The sequence below is a fragment of the Mytilus californianus genome, unplaced genomic scaffold (genome assembly GCF_021869535.1).
Source record: "Mytilus californianus isolate M0D057914Y unplaced genomic scaffold, xbMytCali1.0.p SCAF_4, whole genome shotgun sequence".
NCBI classification, from domain to species: Eukaryota; Metazoa; Mollusca; class Bivalvia; order Mytilida; family Mytilidae; genus Mytilus; species Mytilus californianus.
Genome location: NW_026262690.1, coordinates 55,058,614 through 55,075,835, shown reverse-complemented (window position 1 = coordinate 55,075,835; position 17,222 = coordinate 55,058,614). Strand labels below are relative to the sequence as shown.

The window sequence follows — 17,222 nt, the reverse complement described above, 5'->3', positions numbered from 1 at the left end:
AACTAAAATTATAAAAACATACAAGACTAACAAAGGCAAGAGGCTCCTGACTTGGGACAGGCTCAGAAATGCGGCGGGGTTAAAAATGTTTTGTGAGATCTCAACCCTCCCCCTAAACCTCTAGCCAATGTAGAATAAACAAACACACAGCAATACGCACAGTAAAACTCAGTTTAAAAGAAGTCTGAGTCTGATATCAGAATAGGTAACAGAAGAAACTAAGCAAAATGACAATGTTACATAAATTAACAAAGGACTACTAGCAGTTACTGACATGCCAGCTCCAGACCTCAATTAAACTGATTGAAAGATTATGTCTTAGTCATATGAAAATTAAACACAATCCCTCCCGTTAGGGATTTAGTATCATACCATCATAAAATATATGAGAAGAACATAACCCGTATCATTGCCAACAACTGGTTTTAGAATAAATGTGTTTATTTCCGATGCAAAGACCCTATGGGTGAATCAATATTAATTCCAAAATATGCCATCTTTAATGACATGACAACAGTATCCTAACTATATCCCTTCTGAATAAGTCTGTTGAAATGTTTGGTTAGCTTTTGAGGTGAATGACGATATTATTGTGCTTTGTATGGAATATTACCATACAAGATTGGATGTGAAATACCTGAACGTATAAGATGTCTGCATGTTGATTTATATTTACAATGAATTTACTAAAAGTATTATTAAATATTTGTAGCAGATGTTCTTTCGATGGGTCTTTCGATGGCTGATTTTAGTCATAAATTGTAACTCATAACAATACAGAAACAGGTCCGCAATAAGTGGTGCACAGTTAGTCCCCTTTGGAATTCCGATAACTTGACGATATACGGAATCTCCATAGCGAACAAAAATGTTATCTAGTAAAATTTCAAGGGCAGTTATTGTATCAGTATTGTTGAGTAGTGGAACAATGGCTTGAAGACGAAATAAATCTATATTTGTAAGGTGTTTTGTGCAGCTTCGTAAGCCAGTACATAGTTGGAATTGTCATTGTATTTGGTTCTGCTTGTAAAGAGGTAGCTAAAAGTTTATGTTTGTTACAGATGTCATTTTCCGAAAATGGAGTCAGTTGGAATGTTGGTGAATTCGTGATTTTCCTTTGCAGAACCTCAATGTAAAATGTACGTCAAACAGTAATGATATTATTGGCAGCCTTATCAGCCGGGACAAAAACAAATTCCTTGGCGAGTTCTTTTAGCTTATGTTTGATACGAGAAATAGGGCTATTATGGTTGTTGTTAGAAGTAAAATGTTCTTTAAAATGTTTCATACGAATATTTAACTGTGTTCATTACCGAATTAAAAAAAGAATCTAAGGATAGCCTATTTGCCAATAGTTTAGCACTAAAAACTTATAACTTCATTATTCAATCCATTTTTTTCCAAATCAATTTTTCCCAAAATTTCCAAGGTGTCACAAGACACTATACACGTACCAAAAACTCCTCAGTACATAGGTGTTTTTTTTTAAGTACTGCATGTATGAATGGTAATTTTCTACCTTTTCAGCTTTTGAGTATTGAAGCTTTAAAAAAAGTTGTTCCTTAATTTAATGCTTGGTGGTGTCTAACTTTCCAATTTTCCTTGATCTTCCTGCATCATTCTCACAGCCAAATGTAAACAACATAAATGCTTGATCACTGTTTCAATTACTGATAGGTTAAAACGCACAAATGAATTCCATTACATTTGTAAAAATTGTCTCCCATACCCAAGGTCTAACGTCACAGTACCCAAATTGCACCTTTTTAGCAAAAATAGCAGTGGAAATCTTACAAGTTTTCTGAGAGACTAAACAATTTGTATTTTTATGATTTGACATAATGCACGTCTTTCAACATAGGTAAATATATTTAGATATACACAAACCGTTCCCACTATATACCAACAGATGAAGAATTCACTGGAAAAAGTAAAATCTTCGGAAACGTCGCCATGCGACGTCCACAAAAAGTCATCTTTTAAAAATTAGTAAATAAAATATGTTACAAGTATAAAAAATGAATAGTAAGCTTGGACTAATGTCAAATTGTTCTAAATATTTGAAGAAATAAAACAAAACATCTGTTGTTCGATTTTTAAAGATGTGAATTTAAGCATGAGGCAATTTGGGTACTCCACATTACAGAATCATATATAGTTTTGAGGTCTGTTCAAAACCCCATTTTTCTATGATTCAATATGGATTCAAAATTAAGTTGACGGAACCATATAGTAAATAAGGATACATCTACTAAATAAACACAAAATGGAAACTTTTGTCTGGATCATAAATAAACGTATGTGAAAAAACTGTCAAAATTGGTGTAATTTGTGTACCCTCACGTTACCTTCTTAATATATCATTCTACAGACCACAAACCAACATTACTAATGCAAGAGTCAGACGGACTTCGTTTTTCCATCGTAAGTATGAATGTGACGAAGTACCTTTGAGTAATTTCCAACATTTCAATTTCACGGTAGGGTAGCTGACCCCAAGTTTCACATGCTAAAAGTGCAGTTGTAAGGATAATTCTTTTCCTTTTCATGTTATTTGTTAAAGCTCTTATCCACTGTGGATTAACACCAACAGTATAAAGTTAGTGACGTTTCTGTTTCAATTTTTTACTGGGGTTATCTGTTTTTCCATCTGATTAAATAAGTGTTCCAGCGTAAGTAAATGTACTTTTTCTTTCGAGTACAACATTGCCTGGGACAGTGGTGTAACAGTACGACATGAGAACAAACTATAAAAATCATTTGAAAAGGGTTTAACTCATCAGATCACGTACAATATTATCCTTGATTATACATTTTTTTTGAAAGAAAAGCACTTCGGACACACCCATTTATAAAGTGTTTTTTTGTTTTTCATTTTCCTGTAACCACCACAAGAAAATCAAATGCGTATGAATACTGTTAAAATAATTTTGTTTCTTTATGTTATCGCATATCGTGCGTCATTGAATATATGCCAGCTGACAGTAACTGGCCACTGACTGCAATTAGTCCTTGGCTAGTATTTATAATATAAATGTTATGCAAATCATGTATCTTTCCGTAAATCCTTTGTTTTTATTAGTGGAACAGATTGACTTATTTTTTTATTCCTACATTTCAATTAATTTTTACTATATAAGTGGTTTGATACACCTATATTGGCAAATTTACTGGGACATCAACGTTACAAAAGAGTTTTTATCGTACCTTTGGTATTTTCCGCCTCTTCACCAGACATTAGTAGACACACAGTGTTCTATAACGGAACCTTTAAAGACATTTTTCAATTATTTATTTGCATTGTTCAAATTTTGTTTTAGAAATGACACATCTATTATATCGCAAAAGATAGGTGGAAGATACAAAAGGGATAGTCAAACTCATCGCAACTAAGTCGAAAACGAACTGACAATGCCATGGCGAAAAAAAAACGACCAAAAGACAAACAACATATAAAAATCAGAAGATGTGGTATGATTGCCAACGAGACAACTCTCCACCAGCAATAAGAACCCCATCAAAAACCGGGGTTGATCTCAGGTGCTCCGGGAGGGTAAGCCGATCTTGTTCCACATCTGGCACTCATCGTGTTGCTCATGTTAATTCAAACCCTGTGAGAAGTCTTAATTCGGTAGGTCACATTCGAGGAAAAGAAGACGGGATTGAAGTAATGACAATTGGAACATATCCGTCGTTTCACAGATATTCCATAAGTCAACCAACTTGAGATGGCGTATGTACAATATCGAAGGGATGATTCTAACTTCGCCACTTGGAACTCTTGGCTTAAAAGCAACCCTATATAAAGGAAATACAAGCTATGGAATACCGTTTCAACTTGGAAATATATACTCAATATGCAGGCGCTTCTGGACTGTTGCTACACGGATATGGAAAGTTCACAATTTGAAAGCTGACAACATTTCTTTTATCGTAAAGTTTTGATCTCAATCGACCCATATGGTGAACTTCAAGATGTAAGTCAAGATATGAGGCAGCCAAACTGTATGTGTTGTATTCTTTATTTCAAGTCCGATGGGATAGATGCATTCAAAATAGTCAACACAAGCTTTGAATGATTCAGTTAGAGGACATCATCTTTATAGCAGGACGTGAGTTAACAGATTTTGCCAAATTCTTTTCATTATTCCTTAGAAGCTCCTGTATGAAGTTTTCCTCATATGAATAAAGGAACAAGTCTGCATGCAGAGGAGCACAGCAACATACTCATAACTAGACGAAAGGTATTTGAGAGACTACGAATAAGTACTACATGGGAGCAGGTGAGATTCATGGATGAGGTAAAATGCGAGAAACAATGTTGATCGGTACAAGACAATTTGTAAATACTGATTAGCTAAATCAATTATTTCCTGGAAACTACTTTTAGCCTCGTACATTCTCGTTTTACTCCCTGTGCTCGACAAGATCTGAGGGATTAATGAGACAGTAATCTACCGATGATTAAAAAAAAGGCCCCTTTATGTTATAAGTAAATAGTAGTTTGTAGAGAAGAGCATCTCTGTTTATTGGGTCAAAACGCTTTTTTTAAAGTCAATGAAACAGGCATATATTTGTTTGGGAAGATTTCAATGCTTAATCAATAATAGTTTTAATGTAAAAATGTGGTCGCTAATTTTACATCCTTTTTTGAATCCTAGATGTTCATTGCAAAGAATGGATGTACAGTGAACAGCCGTCATCATGTTTCGTACGACACATGGACAAACACAGACAGTCATACATGGGATACATATTACATGACAGTACCAGCTACTCATTGGATGATGTGTGTAAGTGCTTGATTTCAAAGTACCGGTAAAAATATAGATTTCATTAAGTAAACAAGAAGAGAAGAAATCGCGTACCAATGATACCACAAAACGTAAAAGACAAAATTACAGAACATTACGACAAAATAATGAAACGTAAAGAAAACTCAACAGAACATAAAGTTAACCAACATGGCGTTCAGATAAAATAGCATAAAGTAAAGATAAAACAGCATAACGTAAAGATAAAACCACATAACGTAACTAGATAAAACATCATTACGTAAAGATAAAACAGCATTACGTAAAGATAAAACCACATAACGTAAAGATAAAACAGCATTACGTAAAGATAAAACCACATAACGTAAAGATAAAACAGCATAACGTAAAGATAAAACCACATAACATAAAAATAAAACAGCATAACGTAAAAATAAAACAGCATAACGTAAAGAAAAAAAACGCAAAACGTAAAGGAATACACGACGTCATAAGACAGTCCTTGCGTTTCAAATTTTGAGTATGTATCACCTGATTGTTTAGAAATGACATTCTTAACCAAATTGATAACCAAAATTAAAATAATGTTCAACCAAAGTTTTATAGATTTCATTTTTAATAAAAATAAATTCATTTTGGTTAGAGACGCCCTTCCAAAAATGTTCGTTTAAAATTTGTTTTTATCTAACTTTTGTACCGAAATGCATTTCACAGCAACATGTGACGACGAGTTAAGGCGACAGTAGTTTACTAATGTTCAAATCTCGTGAATGGAATAAAAAGGAACAAATCAAGGTAACAAACAATAGAAAAGGTAATTGTATGAAGTCAAAACAGGAGCTTAATCTGTTGCGTCGACAGGGTACATGTAAGTGTCTCCTGCTATGCACTAAATCTGTTGCGTCGACAGGGTACATGTAAGTGTCTCCTGCTATCCACGTATAACCCGCCATGTGAATTCACACTCAGTCAAAATAACATTCATGTATATATTTTTTATGGAAAACAAAAGTGGAGACTATGATATACTAGAAGAATCTTTAATATTGAGATTCAGATAGGATTTGATATCTTTAGATTTTGACCATGTGGACGATACAAATACAGTGGAAATCCGCCCCACCTCTTCGAAGAACACATTGTCCGTTTGACTTCTATATATTTGCAGAAAAAAATTATTAAAAATCCATTTTTTTCAAATCAATATTTTTTAGCTTGATGTTTGTTAATATACATGTATGATATATACGAACTCTGACTATTAATTTCTTCATTTTTGGTCTATAATTTAAAAAAAGTTACCCATTAGGTCTCTGTGTTAATTTTATTTTTTTAATTATTAAATACTTGATGGAGTAGGTATAAATAATCTAACAGCGTTCAAATTAAAACAAAAACAACATATATGGGCTTTTAATGTTTGTTTCATTGTACCATGTGACTTCACATATTTAAATATTAAAGGACACCTATAAAAATGCTCATCTCTTTCTTAATAGATTTGATTATTGATTTTAAATTAGTATAGGAATTAAAAAACATATATTCATTGATGATTTTGGAAAGTAAAGTTAATGTTATGACAAGATCTTTTTTATTTTTTTGTTTCCTAAAAACAATGTTTAAAAATATCTTTTTTCTTTATTTGATTAGATAGTTCTATAATCTATAAGAATATAAGCAAGTTTTTCATGCTTTTAGCATTGTGACTTTCACAACAAAACAAGAATGCCCTGTAAACTTTAATCAAGAAATACCTTCAAAATGAAGTTATAAAACATTTCCTTCTAAGTTCTTTACAAACTGCACACCTTCTGACCAGTAAAGTATGAAAACAAAAATTTGGAAAATAAGAAAATAAAAATTTGGAAAATGACAATAATAAAGACCTTTATGACTGAAAATAACAACTTTTTCTGCAAATATATAAAAGTTAAACGGAATGTAGCTAGTTTGGAACATGTGAACAAAGTTATGTTTTAATAAACTTATCCAAGAGTACTTGAGTATTACGCGACATGTGAAGAGTTTTCTAAAAAGACAAAACCAGAAAGTTACAAAAATCTAAAAGGAGCTAACTTTTACCAATCCAAACAACATCGCATAGCTTCAAGTCAATCAGTTCAAGCAAAAAAAAGATGGTGCATTAAATGTGAAAAATAGCCTTAAATCTGATGGTTCAAGTCCCTTAACTCTCGATCGACTAGTGCAAAAAATAGATTGAAATGACTTTTCTTTCGCCAGTTCAAATATTCCGTTAAACTTTCATGAAATTTGATCAAAACATTCACTAGCTTCTGTACAATGTGTGAATGCAGGCAATTGGACTGACGGAAAAGATGGCAAATACGGCCCGTCTGGGGCGGGTTTATAAAATCAATGTAAACAAAAACCCGATAAAAATGAGAATCGTATATTTTATCTGCCGATTGTTTTCTTGCTTTTTAAGAATAATAGCGTTTTTTCGTCAAAACCATTTTACTGTTTCATTTTGTGTGAAATGGCTATTTAGTCCTATAATGTTTGTTGAAATATATAAGATTTTGGTTTTAAACTTATAAATATATGCAAAACTATGAAGCATGAAGTTCGGTAACGAAAATTAAATAGGTCAGTTGTATAAATGTATAGCCATTTACCTTTAAAAAGTTTTAAAAAAAACCTTACTGTATTCATCTATCAATAAATAACCAGGTAAACATTCTAACATAGACTTTTCTTTGCATGTGATATGCATTTTGTAAATTAAATCAGATTCGTTGGCTACAAATGTACAAGTAAGAATAATATTTACGTCTTTTTTTTAAATTTCAATATACTTAACAAATATATGCACAGTCGAATTATTACAGTCAGATTGACAGTTTACAATATATGACATTAAATAACATTGTGGAAGAAGTCATTCCTTAGAATATGAGACGGAGGTCTATTACAGACAGTTCAACTGTAAAAATCAACATCCCAGCAGATGATTCGAAACCGGAACCACTACACGAGGGTGAGATTTTTGAAACCCACAGAGATAGTTCAGATCAATTGAACAAACTGGTTGAAGACGATTCATCTCCAGATCATAGTGCAACAGGAAGTGATTTATTACTAACAAAAGGCACCGGACAGATAGACAAAGAAAGTTTTCATTCTACCAAAAAATGGATTATCAAATATGTAATTCTCCCATCGTTGATATGTGTGATTCTGTTAATACTCTTTGTATATGTACTTTATACTATGAAAACAGATAGTCATGTTCATGAAGGCCACAACCAATCAAAGGTAAGAACTCTCTAATGAAAATAAAATGTGTTATTCCATATTGATCGAACTTTAGCAGGTTTTTCTATATGAATCGGATTTTGAATAAATAAGCATATTCACCTGCGGAAAAAGTATATTCAACGCGCAAAACGTCGCGTGCTTTTACGTGTATTATTTTGGTAAAACGTTTGATGTACAATTGGTTTTGGTAAATAATTGCCATTACAAACAAATTCTCTCGGTACTCTCTCGGAATATGGAATAAAACAATTACTGTCTTTTGTTTCGGTAAATATGTGGTTTAATTGACTTTTGAAAAACTGACCACATATTTACCTCATCAAAAGACAGTAATTGTATATTATTGATACGGAAAAATGGAACAAGTGTAAAATTTTGTCTGATATGTCTGATTTTAAAAATCATATATTTATATGACTGTGTTCTTTACATTATTATACATTCAGTACGCATCCTGACAGTTTTTCAATATATTTTGTCACGTTTTTCTTTTTTTTTTTAAATACTGAAAACGGAAAATACTCTGTCAACCTTTTAATGATCTGAATATTTGACATATACAACGTTTCGAAATTTTAAACAATATACTAATATGATAACATGAAATGCATCATTTAAATTATGCTAGTGCTACTGAAAGGACGGTTCCCTCTGGGACTAGCGGCCAACCAGTGCGTTTATTTGTACTTGTAATGATTTCATTTATTTAAAGGGCATTAGGTGACAAATTTATGTTCACCGATTTGACTCAAATTCTCATATTTTATTTAGAACATACTAAAACGTATATCCAAATATTAAAAAGTCTAAAATAAACAATTTACGATGCACGGACTCGATAATATGTATCAGCATTTGGTGTGTATTTTAGTTTAGACGCCATCTAATTAACCATCGAGGTGACCTACGAAGACTGCCGACGGTCATATAACCCGATATAAACATTAAAAAAAGATATAAATAGATAGCGAACTTTTCTAGGTCTGTTTGATTTCATCTTATAGGTTTAAAAACATGTTAATAATCGTTTTTACCTGTATAGCAATGAGTTTTTGTAAATCGAATCAGTCAACCAAATGGTTTACCCTTGTTTTACTTCCAATGTTGACATTCTTTTCTTTTTAATAGCTAAACACACCTAGTTCATGCGTAACCCAACTCTAGATAAGGGATTCAATTGAAGTTCACATGAATACGGATTCAATGAGGTCGAATTATTCACTTGCAAGTGAATAATTCATTAGTGATGTTTCTTTGCTTATTTTGACAAAACTGAACCAAACTGGCTGCTCTAAGCAAATTATTATATTACTATTTCACATTCATTAATGATGGAACAAAAAAAAAATCATATATTATTTTTTTCTTTTTCTCGTAGCTAATGCCCCTTTAAGTACAGTATAAAATATATTTAGAATCTTCTCTAATTTATTACTTGCTGGCCATATGGTTGATTTTGTTTATCGCATACATTCTTGTTTAATATCTTTGGGAATTTAATACTGTGGATTCATTTATTTTCGTGGGTACCAATTTTCTAGGATTGAGGAAAACTTGCATTTTCGTGGATATTCGATTTCGTGGTTTTGCCAAAATGTGCAGAAATTTCTATAGAAAATTTACACATCTTTGAACATTTAAATTTGTGGTTCCCCTGTACCCACGAAATTCACGAAAATTGGTATCCAACGAAGAATAATGAATCCAAAGTACGTACCATTTTGTGCTCCATCTTTTATGTATAGGTCATGCATATGTACCAAAGACATGTATGTTTAAAATATGATTATGTTATTGTATGCGAAAATACAATATTTGTATCAAATTTTAATAGTAGCAGTTGGCACTTAATAAGATAACGAGTATATACTGCATTTGTTTCGTTTATGTTTTTCCCTCCTAAGGTGACAATGTCATTTTGATAAAATAGGAAAATAATTGATAAACTGATATTTATTTGAACTGATTTTACACTAATATGTTATCTGAATGTGTAGTTCAACACTTATTGATAACATTATAAAATGATATAATCATGAGAAGGCAGTGGTCATCAAATGTGAATGTTGTTCCAAATGATCCTATTTTAGAACAGCTAATCAAGGAAAGTGGACAAGAACAACCGCTTGTGACGTCAAATCAAAACCTACGTTTTCATGGAAGTGATCATAACAAATCACAAAAGGATATTACTCTGGATATAGAATCTCCCGCCACTGTAAAGCGTTTACAAAAGGAATAGTTCAGTGACTGTTGCAAGAAATTTATTTGGCAAAAAGACATGTTTGATCTTAATTTTAATATCAGTGGTGTTTTTAGTTCTGTGCGCGCTACTAATTCACAAGATATTAATTAGTATAAACAATATTGAGATAGATCCTCCACACAGTAGCCCCCAGGTATGATTAATTTTTCATTTCATGTCGGGAAATAACACTACCACTTTTACAGGTTCGACAAACGTAGACAAACTGTAAAATAAAAACGTTTATTCATTTTAAAAGTTAAAAGGCCACTTTTGGTTGTCGGTGATCAGATGAATGTTGAAAAAAGTAATTACCAATGTTTATTTTTCTAAACCTATCTAATTTGCTGCATAAGCATCCAAACAGCTATGATAGTATTTATCAAAAGTGATAAAAGTGAGTCGAATGAAATGGAGACAATTTTTGAAGTATTATCAAACAATGTGTGTGTTGATTTCATAGTTCTTTTCTTCTGGTTCTTGCTGTTATTATTAGGGCCCGCCGAATGGCGGACGCCCTATAGTGATCAGTCTGTCCGTCCGTCTGTCCATCCGTCCGTCCGTCCGTCCGTCCGTAACAAATTGTGTCCGCTCTATATCTAGAGAACCGTTATGATTTCAAAGTTTATACTTGACATGTATATTAACCAACACCAGAGGGTGTGTTATAATGTATGTACAACTTCCTAGGTCAAAGGTCAAGGTCAAAAACTTTGGTTTTAGTTGACAACCCCATGTCCTATGGTAAAGATCGTGCCCGCTCTATATCTTGAGAACCGTTATGATTTCAAAGTTAATACTTGACATGTATATAAACCAACACCAGAGGGTGTGTCATAATTTATGTACAACTTCCTAGGTCAAAGGTCAAGGTCAAAAACTTTGGTTTTAGTTGACAACCCCATGTCCAATGATAAAGATACAAATTTTTGACAACACATTATTCACAGCGGGCCCACAGAGATGGCTCCCATCTCAATGATATCTAGTTCGTTTTAAATGGTCATACATTAATGGTTTCTTTAAATTCAATGGTCTTCTATTGTACAGTACTGAATTTGTGCTCTAAGCGTGTAATGCACGCAAAACAGTAATTATTTACCATGACTGTGTCGACGTACCTTTTTTTAACCGTTTTTCTGAGTTCATACAATCATATGCCTGATTTTAACTTATAGTTATTAGCAAATGTTCTGATACTTTCGAGCAAAACCGTCGAAATGCCAAATAAAATACTGGACAGAAGCCAAAGTGCATTAAATCCCCGAATTTTCAAAAAAGTTAATACGTTAGTAAACAAGCCTCTGGCCTTTGTTAGTCTTGTATCATTTTTAATTTTAGTTTCTTGTGTATAATTTGGAGTTTAGTATGACGTCCATTATCACTGAACTAGTATACATATTTGTTTAGGGGCCAGCTGAAGGACGCCTCCGGGTGTGGGAGTTTCTCGCTGCATTGAAGACCCATTGGTGGCCTTCGGCTGTTGTCTACTCTATGGTCGGGTTGTTGTCTCTTTGACACATTCCCCATTTCCATTCTCATTTTAAATTTCATTTTCAAAGGAGATATGTGACTTTGGCTATATGTTCCCACATTTATAATATTTAACTCAACCTCATAGATCTATACGGAAAAATTGGTTCTCCAAGACGAAGAATGTATCACGTAACGTTTTATACCCATACAATCACATTTTGATCAAACATTTCGTCACAATATAATTCCAAAACAAATTATTCTTGTGTTTTGATTTCATTTCAGAAAAATGTCACTCAAAGTGCACATATGAACACAGTTTAGGTAAGCAAAAAAAAACTAGATATACTGTACGTTAAATAGTCAACTTGACTGTTATCATAACATTTGAAGTAAGGAATTATTTCCATGATTTGTCACTTTTGGTGACTAAGAGTCAATAGATTCCTTACAATGAACGCGTCAACGATTTAAAAGTGTATTTGGAACAGAGATAATTTTAACCAGTTTCCCACTGTCTTTTAGTGTTCAAAGAGTTTAAGTTTTACCATAATTATTTTTCAAATTTTCGTGTACATATAGACAAACGTGACTCGTGTTCTACTTCAAATTATTGCATTATTGTTACATTTTAGCTCACCCGTACAAAATTCTATAAAATCGGAGATAATCATTCATTCGTTCTAGTTCAGCTACATTATTCAAGTATTCGTCGTATGCACTAAAGCAACCATCACATACATTGTCGTGAAAGCAGTACAGCCTCATTTTGGGTCTTTATTCTTTTACGTTTTTGATTTTAAGATGGATGGTATCGTTATTGAGTAATTGAACAATTAAAGCAAAGCAACTAACTCAAATATTGTGTGAGCCACATGGCCAACGAGTCATTGTCTATAATACAATGTGTTGACAGGATGAGATGCCTACTATCAAAACTTCTTTACACACATATCTTGATTACGTGTTTCCTTTTCAGATATTCTGTTCCAAATGTCTTTCTATTTAGATCATTCGTCTAAATATGCGGGCGTAGGAGTATTAAGGTGTCTCACTATTGGGTGTTCGAATATCGGGCCTGCCCATAAAATGGACTGGTTACCATTTAGACGCACCAGATCTTGTTCCGTTTGGAGTTCATGATATCTTTTCATACCTTAATTTGTATTTGCCAGCATGAAATTGTAACATTGAAATTGACTTATACCTACCGTGATATATATATAGAGTAATGATTTGATTTGCGGTTGATAAAATGTGCCCTGTCGACGCACCCAATTCTGCTTCCTAGTACTTCGTGTAATTTTTTTATTTTATTTTTTATATGGGTTGCGTATTTTCAAAACGAATGTAAACCACTGTAGCCTCTTAGTTATACTACGCTTCTTTGAAAAAAGTTTCCTATTAACAAATGCGCAATGTCCATAATGAAATCAATGGAACAAAGCATATGAGTAACAGCAAAGTTGATTGATATATAAAAGCAGATATATTCATAAAATATTTTTACTTGAAACAATAAAAATCAAATTTAAAATCAAAATGTCTTTATAAGGCTGTGGTCCGTGCAGATGGGGAACATTAATGATAGATATGCAAGGGTAGGTTTCCATTGGAATTTGATATAATGAAAAGTGTTAATAGTGTAATCTTAGTTCCCGTTGTTACTTTAGTTATATTTCTGCATCAGCTTCCAAATTCGACTGAAAACATGGGTAATGCTATTCAAGAGAAAAAATTAATGAAGAAAACACATTGAAATAAAAAATAATTAGAATTGAAGGTTCAAATCTTGGATGTTTGACTCATTGGGATCTTCGTTCTTGTAATATTTAAGATATTAAGTAAATCTAATCATGCTAATTGATTAAGCTAGTACATGAAAAAACACTTCACCAAAAGTTAGACTTGAAGCAAGGACTTTTATACTATGACTATCAAAATCCTTGCTTCGAGTGGAAAAAAAAATCTTTTTAACATCATTTAAAAGTTGTTTTTTTTAAAGTGACAAACTCAATTTATTGGGAAACAATACTTATCTTTGGCTGTTTTTAGGTCCATTTTGGTGATATGGCTCTTCAACTGTTGGGTCTTATACATCCTTGGCTTTCAAATATTCGGCTTTGAACGTTCCTGATGAAGATAAATCTAGAAAAGCGCTTCGGACGCATGAAATTTATAACGTAATGTTTTCATTTTTCATCATAAATAGATTTCTGAATTTAAGATTATATTATTTCTGTTAATTATGAATATGCCATATGTATTTGAATCAGTGATTAAATCAATTCTATTTTTAACGTGTTATTGCAAGATACCACTTTAACACACTACGACCTTTTGTTGGGAATAGTTTCATCAGACGATTCCCAAAATATAGACAATAATAATTATAACAAAAACATAAGAGTTAATAATCTCTTATTTATTACGAAGAGTTCACTTAATCTAATGATTCACTTATCTTTTCAACAATAATTCAAAATTAAAAAAAATATCAAAATAGATTTAAATCGTGACTGTCCTTTAAATGCGTAGCAGGGCTGATTAATATACTGACATAAGACGCTATATTTTAACATAGAATTTCATATGCACTATACAGAATGGTTCTATGTGTTTACAACAGTTCTAAAAATATTGCTACGGGTTCGCTGAAAATTTTTGAAATGTTGATAGTGACTTATATTATTAATATAAAACTGTGAGATTAAGCCATTCACATAAAAATTTGGGATTTGATTGATCAGAATACATTAGTCGAATACCATCTACGAGTGACTATGAAAGATAAAAAAGATTGCGTCGTACTTTTAGATTCTAATAATTCTAGTGATAAAACCACGCCAGGGAAATATGTTTGGTTTATGTTAATTATGATCATTGTAATCATTTTACTGGTTTTATCTATAGGAGGCGTGGTAATTTATAAAATTATGCAGGCGGCTGGTAATGAAAATATCATTTTACCGAACAAATTCAATATTTCGGTAAGCTATAATTTCATACTCTTCCTAAAACTTTATATACAATTACTACAAGTTATTTTTTTTCGGTTTTTCTTGTATTGTTCGTCAATGATTTTAAACTTGAAACAAAAAATAAAATAACAAAAATAACGAACTCCAAGGAAAATTCCCCTTATAGTCTCTTGGCTTTGTTGTATATCGTTGTTGCGAGAGAGAGAGAGAGAGAGAGAGAGAGAGAGAGAGAGAGAGAGAGAGATTTTTTCTTTTAATGGGGAAAATAAGGGATATTGCATGGACACTATTTATGATCTGTCATCGTTGTTACAAGAAAGAGTAAGAAAATACCAAGAAAAAAAAACCACATTAATAAGTTGAAGTAGACATAGAAATAACAACAACAAAAAGAAGAAACAAAAAAACACTGGAAACCGACTTCCACTAGACACCATGCAGAAAACTAAAGATTGAATAACACGAACCCCACAAAAACAGGAGTTCAACTCCGGTGTAATTCCTTCTTTCCAACATCCTTACATGTGTTATTGTTACTCAATTTAATAGCAGATTTATCATTTCTTTGTCTTTATTTTTGTCTTTTAGAGGTTAAACTAAAGTGTCGTGTTAAATACGTTATTACTCAGAAAAATGGAAATATATCATGACCGTATGTCAGAGCAAGGCAGTTTTGTCCTCCAGAATCCGAATACCAGTGTGACAATTAAAAAGCAGACTAGAATTACAGATGTGTGTTCCTTGAATAGACGTTAATGAAAAGTGCACTAAGTTGTCAAATATGAAGACTAATGAAGAAACACGTGTTGTACTTTTAACAGGAACAATTCAAATGATCTTTAATTCTGGACAGTTATGTTTGTGTACAATGTATAGTATTGCCGATGAAAATAGTCCAATGTGTTATGCCAGAAAAAAATAATTTTATTGTATTTCACATTCTATTGATTTTATAGTCATTGAAACTTATGAAATGGTGCAGTTGCTCTATCGAAACAGTTTTCATAATTATCTTGAGTCATGATAAAAGACAAAATATTTAAAAAAAATTATGTCACTTAGTGTAAATAACTGAATATATAAGTACTGGATTTCGCTTTTAATAATACACTGTTTGTTTACCACACCTATCCAATTTCAATGTACACATGTTATCAATACTTCCTTTTAGACCCGATAGATTTACATTCATTGCTTCCCGTCTTAGGCTGTGTTTGTATATACGCATAAGGCAGTCTATGGTTATCCATAGGTATCTTTGAGTACCCATGGTTTGATATTTTGATATATGAAATATCAAACCATTGGTACTTAAAGGTACTGATGGGTAACCATAGACCGCCTTATGCGTATATCCAAACACAGCCATAGTGATTTTGACTTGACAGAACGTAAGAGATCAATATGATTTTTTTAAATTTAATTGTTTGTTATTCAATACGGGAATTCTTTTTGACCATTTTATAATGTTTCATATCTTTAACAGTTTCAATTATACAAAAAAAAAGACAATTTTTATCATTGTACTTTGTCATTTAATTCTTGAACAAAACACAGGCTGTGTTTGTATATACGCCTAAGACAGCCTATGGTTACCCATAGGTATCTTTAGGTACCAATGGTTTGATATTTTGATATATAGAATATCAAACCAAAGGTACCTATGGATAACCATAGGCCACCTCTGGCGTATATCCAAACACAGCCACACTTAGCATTTGTAAATACGACATAACATGACCTTTACCTTGAATTAATATCTATTAAGATTGGTTTAACAACGATATATTTAAAACACTATCTGATTGCTTTTGATTAAAGTATATATATATATATATATAGAAAACCGATAGTGAAAATATTTGTAAACAGCAGATATTTTTCTGTTGGTATATTGGTTGGTATAGGCTGTGTTTGGATATACGCCTAAGGCAGCCTATGGTTACCCATAGGTATCTTTGGGTACCCATGGTTTGATATTTTGATATATAGAATATCAAACCAAAGGTACCTATGGATAACCATAGGCCACCTCTGGCGTATATCCAAACACAGCCATATTATGACACTGTCAAATATAAATTAGATAGTATTCATGCATTTTCAGTATTTAATAAATTGAACATAAATCATGATGGAAATCTTTTTTCTTGATTTATACATTCTAACATTGGACGAAGCAACGTTGTTAAACATCCCGAACAGACAGAAGACGCCCTAACTTTTTTCAAGGATTTTATTGTCGGATGGGAGAAGTTCAGCGGATGACTATTTTAATATCCCAGTCAACCCTTTTTGATTTTTTATACGACCGCAGGTAGTATTATGTTGTGGTGTTGTCTGCGTCTGCGTCTGAAGACATTTTGGTTCGCAGACAATAACTTGAGTATAAGATCATGGATCTCTATGAAATTTTAGCACAAGGTTTCATACCAGTAAAGGATGGTTGGGATGGTTTTAAGG

The 17,222-nt window shown here is 32.3% G+C and overlaps 1 protein-coding gene and 1 long non-coding RNA gene across 2 annotated transcripts in view; both read left to right on the top strand.

The window, feature by feature from the left end:
* The window catches only part of LOC127698474 (monocarboxylate transporter 12-B-like), a 267,985-nt gene that overhangs the window by 217,040 nt on the left and 33,723 nt on the right, over positions 1 to 17,222 (top strand). The window lies entirely within an intron of this gene.
* LOC127698522 (uncharacterized) lies at positions 7,460 to 15,701 on the top strand. The gene is made up of 3 exons (XR_007980854.1): positions 7,460 to 8,054; positions 12,064 to 12,102; positions 15,348 to 15,701. It is a non-coding gene; the product is annotated as an uncharacterized LOC127698522 (long non-coding RNA).